The sequence below is a fragment of the Lolium perenne genome, chromosome 3 (genome assembly GCF_019359855.2).
Source record: "Lolium perenne isolate Kyuss_39 chromosome 3, Kyuss_2.0, whole genome shotgun sequence".
Classification (NCBI taxonomy): Eukaryota; Viridiplantae; Streptophyta; class Magnoliopsida; order Poales; family Poaceae; genus Lolium; species Lolium perenne.
In genome coordinates, this window is record NC_067246.2 from 196,009,186 (window position 1) to 196,016,492 (window position 7,307).

General features: G+C 45.4%; 1 long non-coding RNA gene across 1 annotated transcript; it reads left to right on the forward strand.

Annotated features, from left to right (window-relative positions):
- Positions 1-2,544: 2,544 nt before the first annotated feature.
- On the forward strand, positions 2,545-6,835 carry LOC127342996 (uncharacterized). Its single transcript, XR_007876999.2, has 3 exons — positions 2,545-3,155; positions 4,305-5,192; positions 5,747-6,835. It is a non-coding gene; the product is annotated as an uncharacterized lncRNA (long non-coding RNA).
- The last annotated feature ends 472 nt before the right edge of the window (positions 6,836-7,307 follow it).

A 7,307-nucleotide genomic window follows, 5' to 3' on the forward strand; every position in this document is an offset into this window, starting at 1 on the left:
TCAACACAACGCACACACGCACCATCTCACGGTCGTGACACTTGTGCAATGCTTCGCAACACTCGAAAAGCCACTCTCAATGGGATAGATACACAAAGAAAGAAACGGGGCTACAAGGGGTGAAGCAAGTTATACCTATTGATGTTAGGCGGTGTCAAGCACACGAACTTGCGATGATTGAGGTGGTGTCGATGACGGTGTCGAAGTTGCGCCGGAATCCGGGGTGCCAAAGGTGTCGTCGCGGTGTTGGTGTAGGCGCGGAAGCGAAATAGACAACCAATGCACTCCACAAGGAAATCCGAGCAAATTAAGTCAATGCCCGAAAAGTTGGGTCAAAACAAGCGGTCAAAAATTGGGCTCCAAAAATCGTAAAAAATTAGACGTGGACTATGTGGGGTAGTTGGAGGATCTTTACTATTATATTGCAGTTGGTCGTATGTCATACAACACGTTTGGTGAAGGAGATTCGGAGCATCTGGACCGTTTAATCCAAATCCGATGATATATAACGGCTGATGGTACATCGTCTCAACGGTTTCTTAGCTAATTACCCTTCCATGCCACCGATAAGTCACAAATACCGGTTGAGAACACACCGCACAACACAAGGGGAAGAATTCCCCAACCTCCTCACGTTGACCTCCTCCCATGGAACCCTAAGCACAGGGTGCAGCCGCCACCCCTCCTGTCTCTCACCGCGCCACAGCAGCCCTGCCGCCGCCACTCCGCCCAGCACGCCACCGCCTCCTGCCACCTCCTCTGGGGTCTTCCCCATCACATCTCCTCCCCAGACCCGGTGCTTCCTTCTCATTCCCGTCCTCGGCATCGAGATCCAAGGAGATCACCACCAGTCCTACATCTCTCTCTGGATGCCGGATGAAATCGAGATGGAATGGAGTCCGCCTGGCCTTCTCCCTCCACGTCGCCTCTTTTTCTGGCAGCTGGAGGTCGCGAAGTGCCTCCTGAGTGAGGACATGTCCGTGATCGGCAAGGGCCCCTACACCGTGCTCAACATTCTCAACCGCCATCGCCAATCTCCCCGGTACGGAGGTACAAACCCTATGCGCCCACTCTGATGGTTTGATATTTGGCGACTGCTTGATTAATACTCTGCATTCGCGCACATTACAATAGGTGAATTTTGCGTTTTAAAATAGATCGTGGCTTCTAATGATTGTCTACAAGAGACTGCTGATAATTACTGGCATAGTACATATGTTTATGTCTTTCATGCACAAGAATATAAGGCATGCACATGGCCTGCCTGGCGCTCCAGCACCAGTATGTGGGCAACCATTATGAGGTGTGTGTCTTCATCCGAGGCCCTCTTGGCCATGTTCAGCGGCAACCAGGGCTCCAGCGCGCCCTGTCCAAGCAGCTATGCCGCCTCCACCTCGTGACCAAGAAGTGCGCAGTGTTGTTGAAGATCATCTTGTAACCTTCCTTGCTTTCATTGTGTAAATCATATCTTAGCTACAAATTACACCATGATTATGAACTAGCCTACTACAGTAGATAAAGTGTTGCTCCTGCAGATGGAAGTTGATTAATTTTTTATCAGATAATTTATATCTATCAAAGTTTCTTCAGTATTAGCAGCGGTAAAAAATATATCCATAATGGTCTCCAGTAACTCAATTCATTTCTTAGTGCAAGTAATGCAGTGCGGTTTTTTTAACCAAGCCTTCGTGGAAATATTGTCAGTGTGAGTTTGATAAACTGCCTCTACAAGCTAGAGTTGATATTAGAGTTGTTCAGTGATATATCGAGATCATTGATGTCCGCAAATTGTCATGGGGTTTGATAAAATGCCTCTACAAGATAGAGTTGACATTAGAATTGTTCAGTAATATATCCTCCATGACACTGAATCAAGATCACTTTAGATCATTATAATTTCACGGTTCTGCAATGAAGGTGTGTATATCTTTCTAAACGTTGCTGCATTTTGAAAATCATTATATATATTGTACGATCTTCGGTCAGTGAAGAATACTATTTTCATGTATTTATGTAGTTTAATTTATCATGCAAGAGGGTGTACATATCATTTAATCTATAGTTTTGACATCATATAATTTCATCCTAATTAAGCTTGTCTGGTTATTAACCGGATCATCCTGTACAAATCTTTGACTAACGTAGTTTATCAATTCCGTTAAGATTTGTAACTCGACTTCTCCCATTAACTTTGTGCAGATATATCTTCTGTTAAAGAGGTTTGGAGACACACTGGCCCCGGGTCGCTTACGCACGGGGCGACTCGGGGAAACACTAGCCGCCGCCGACGGGCTCCCCTGTTTTGAGCCACCTCCTGCTGCCAAAGGCTCTGGGAGCGAGCTGCCCTGGAGGCGTCGAGGAGGTTGTCGTGCTGGCCTGGTCGGAGGCGCTTGTCGCCGGGTCGGCCGGCGAGGCGTCGGGTTGTGCTGGGCGCTGGGGCGGCGACCCCGGGATTTCACGGCGGAGGAGGCGGCTGTCGTGGCTGCGCGAGCAACACGATGGTCATATCTGGGTGCTTCCGGCCTGCAGCCCGTTGGTCGTATGTCATACAACACGTTTGGTGAAGGAGATTCGGAGCATCTGGACCGTTTAATCCAAATCCGATGATATATAACGGCTGATGGTACATCGTCTCAACGGTTTCTTAGCTAATTACCCTTCCATGCCACCGATAAGTCACAAATACCGGTTGAGAACACACCGCACAACACAAGGGGAAGAATTCCCCAACCTCCTCACGTTGACCTCCTCCCATGGAACCCTAAGCACAGGGTGCAGCCGCCACCCCTCCTGTCTCTCACCGCGCCACAGCAGCCCTGCCGCCGCCACTCCGCCCAGCACGCCACCGCCTCCTGCCACCTCCTCTGGGGTCTTCCCCATCACATCTCCTCCCCAGACCCGGTGCTTCCTTCTCATTCCCGTCCTCGGCATCGAGATCCAAGGAGATCACCACCAGTCCTACATCTCTCTCTGGATGCCGGATGAAATCGAGATGGAATGGAGTCCGCCTGGCCTTCTCCCTCCACGTCGCCTCTTTTTCTGGCAGCTGGAGGTCGCGAAGTGCCTCCTGAGTGAGGACATGTCCGTGATCGGCAAGGGCCCCTACACCGTGCTCAACATTCTCAACCGCCATCGCCAATCTCCCCGGTACGGAGGTACAAACCCTATGCGCCCACTCTGATGGTTTGATATTTGGCGACTGCTTGATTAATACTCTGCATTCGCGCACATTACAATAGGTGAATTTTGCGTTTTAAAATAGATCGTGGCTTCTAATGATTGTCTACAAGAGACTGCTGATAATTACTGGCATAGTACATATGTTTATGTCTTTCATGCACAAGAATATAAGGCATGCACATGGCCTGCCTGGCGCTCCAGCACCAGTATGTGGGCAACCATTATGAGGTGTGTGTCTTCATCCGAGGCCCTCTTGGCCATGTTCAGCGGCAACCAGGGCTCCAGCGCGCCCTGTCCAAGCAGCTATGCCGCCTCCACCTCGTGACCAAGAAGTGCGCAGTGTTGTTGAAGATCATCTTGTAACCTTCCTTGCTTTCATTGTGTAAATCATATCTTAGCTACAAATTACACCATGATTATGAACTAGCCTACTACAGTAGATAAAGTGTTGCTCCTGCAGATGGAAGTTGATTAATTTTTTATCAGATAATTTATATCTATCAAAGTTTCTTCAGTATTAGCAGCGGTAAAAAATATATCCATAATGGTCTCCAGTAACTCAATTCATTTCTTAGTGCAAGTAATGCAGTGCGGTTTTTTTAACCAAGCCTTCGTGGAAATATTGTCAGTGTGAGTTTGATAAACTGCCTCTACAAGCTAGAGTTGATATTAGAGTTGTTCAGTGATATATCGAGATCATTGATGTCCGCAAATTGTCATGGGGTTTGATAAAATGCCTCTACAAGATAGAGTTGACATTAGAATTGTTCAGTAATATATCCTCCATGACACTGAATCAAGATCACTTTAGATCATTATAATTTCACGGTTCTGCAATGAAGGTGTGTATATCTTTCTAAACGTTGCTGCATTTTGAAAATCATTATATATATTGTACGATCTTCGGTCAGTGAAGAATACTATTTTCATGTATTTATGTAGTTTAATTTATCATGCAAGAGGGTGTACATATCATTTAATCTATAGTTTTGACATCATATAATTTCATCCTAATTAAGCTTGTCTGGTTATTAACCGGATCATCCTGTACAAATCTTTGACTAACGTAGTTTATCAATTCCGTTAAGATTTGTAACTCGACTTCTCCCATTAACTTTGTGCAGATATATCTTCTGTTAAAGAGGTTTGGAGACACACTGGCCCCGGGTCGCTTACGCACGGGGCGACTCGGGGAAACACTAGCCGCCGCCGACGGGCTCCCCTGTTTTGAGCCACCTCCTGCTGCCAAAGGCTCTGGGAGCGAGCTGCCCTGGAGGCGTCGAGGAGGTTGTCGTGCTGGCCTGGTCGGAGGCGCTTGTCGCCGGGTCGGCCGGCGAGGCGTCGGGTTGTGCTGGGCGCTGGGGCGGCGACCCCGGGATTTCACGGCGGAGGAGGCGGCTGTCGTGGCTGCGCGAGCAACACGATGGTCATATCTGGGTGCTTCCGGCCTGCAGCCCGACGACTCTCGGCTCCATGCCCGCCATGATTATAGTGCAAAAGATGAAGATGCTAACGATCACAAGGCTAACATATTATTTTAGAAGCTGGCCATGAACTTGTACTAGAAATTGCCACATATATTTTGATAACCATCTGCTTCTTTGGCTCTTGGGGTCCTATGTTAGCTTTCTTATTATATATTCTTATAGTTTATCTTGTAGATCATGTCCAAACCTAATGGGTGATATTCGAGATGTGTTGTGCATATCATGTACGTTTTACTAACAAAATTCTGAAAGAAAAAATGGTCTTAATTAAAAAATCAATTTCTTGATTTTTTTTTCCTATTTTAAATAAAAGGTTGTTATTTTTTGAAGGTAGGTTGTTCAGTGTGGTGATGATTGCGAGCACGGAGGAAGGGGTGAGGTGGTGAAGATGAGAGTGGTGGGTGCTGGTCGACTGTGCCTGCCTGGTCTGAGTGGAACTACTGCCGCAATATGCAAGCAACTCAGATGTGTCTATGTCCCTCTACATTTTCATTGATGCTCGCCTTGATGTCTGCATTGATTCAGGTGTGCATGCCTTATGTTCGAGTGAGAGACATATATTTGTCACAAACTATTTCAATACATCCCATGTTTAGTGCTTCTGACTTAGCTATTCTACACATGTATAAATAATGTACCTCTACAAGTAGGGCCTCACTCCTCACTTTACTTATTTCTCCTATTGATAGTACATGAATAGTTTCTTGATGCTAACTAGCTCAAATTGGAATTTGTGATGTACATTTGGAAGGGGTGCATAAGTGTTGTCGGGTCTACCCAATCCAACACCAAACGTAGGCTTTTCACACCTCGAATGGGATAGGTTGTTTCTAATCCTAGAATTCTTGTCTGCTGATTTCCTGTGAACCTATCCTAAACTTTCTTATTGACATGTTGAATGGGCCAGTTGTGCTAACTTTGGTTGTATTCTCATGGCTCCCCCTTTTTATCCATGCCATGGTATATCAGTTTATCTGCATGAGTGAATGTATGAGTTCATTTCTTTTATTAAGATGATTTTGATGAGTTCATCTATACCGAAGCAATCCTCATCTAATTTTTAATTTCTTCACGGTTAGTGTGGGCCTGCTACAGGCGGCTGATCAAGGGCGATGCCGACAAAGATGGATAGAAGATGTGCAAGCAGGTTATCGCGAGGAGCTGGGAAATATTTTCTTGATGTCCACTTATGAATTTGTTCTAACCTCCGTATGTGCTAGCGTATAAAAAAAATTCGGATCTGTGAGGTACAGGCTTTGTCTGCAGTGACCAGATTTTCCATTTGGCATGCTATATAACTTCACCAGTTCATACTGAACTAAGTTACTCATGTCATCCTGTGCAACAACTGCTGGTGTTGAATGTGTTCATGCTATACAAAACTTGTTAAATCAAGAAACTCTTTGTTTTTTTTGTGTTATATACTACAGAAGTTGTGAAGTTTCAAGTGCATAACCTTGCTGCTTATTTTCCACTCTTCTCAACCTTACAGTGTTGCAGCAGATATTCAGACAATGCTTGAAGATACGATGTTGAATTTTGAGAAGGAAAGGTAACTCAAGCTTGTGTGAACTGTGAAATAGTGCTCATAGTTACCAGTTGTCTTTTTGCAAGAACAATTTCGCTTTAAACCCTATTTGGTTTCTGAAAAGTAAAAGTTCATATTTATTTAGATTGTAAACTAAGTGTTCTATGTTCATGTGCAGGCAGATTTTTCTGAAAGTACTTTCAAACACTTCCATAGAGGTGTTCAATTTAAAATTCTTACAGCTTGATATTTACTGATTTACATACGTTAAATGATGACAAGTAATTTGCATTGTATGTAGTTTTAAAGTTCATTCAACGAGTACACCAAACTGAAACATTCTGGTCATGTTGTAGCAATAATATTTCTTATTTTTTAACTTAGCAGAATATATTCACATTTGGATTATATCTAACTATTACCATGCAAGTTACAGACTCCCTTCATTTTTTTTGAGGGACAGACTCCCTTCGATTATTAATCCCATAGTAATACGAACAAAATAAATACTAGCTGTCCCTCTTGAAGGATCCAACTTGTAAGGTCCAGCTCATTCTTATAGCCTTTCAAAAAACCCGCTCTCTCCTTTATCATCTCTTGGTAATTCTGCTATTTGCTTCACCGATAAAACAATCCGTCTATTTATAGGAGTCGTAGCAACGCACGGGCATTCAACTAGTGTTGTTAAAGTTTGGAGTCAAACGGGCTCCGGAAAGTTGTCAAAAGTTGGGGCAAAAAGAGGAGTCAAAACTGGACGAATTTTGGGTCAAAACTGCGCGTTGGGGCGGAAGTTCCGGCCTACTTCGGGCCAACTTCCGGAAATACACTGCTAGTATCCAGGGGCTAAAACGCGCAATTCCTGAAGTTGGGCGGAAGTTGGGCGGAACTTCCGCTCGGCCGGTCTGGGAAATTTCTGCGCGGAAATTTGGGGAAAATCTGCGGAGCGAACTGATGTGCTGTGCTGCGCGCGTGGTTGGAGCAGTGAGCCTGGTTGCAGGGGAGATTGAGCGCGCGCGTGGGGCGATGGAAGCGGAGTCAAGGCGATGCGCGTCGGGCGGCTTGAGTAGACGCCTGGCAGGTGCGGGTGTGCCTGAGCGAGGCAATCGTGCGTG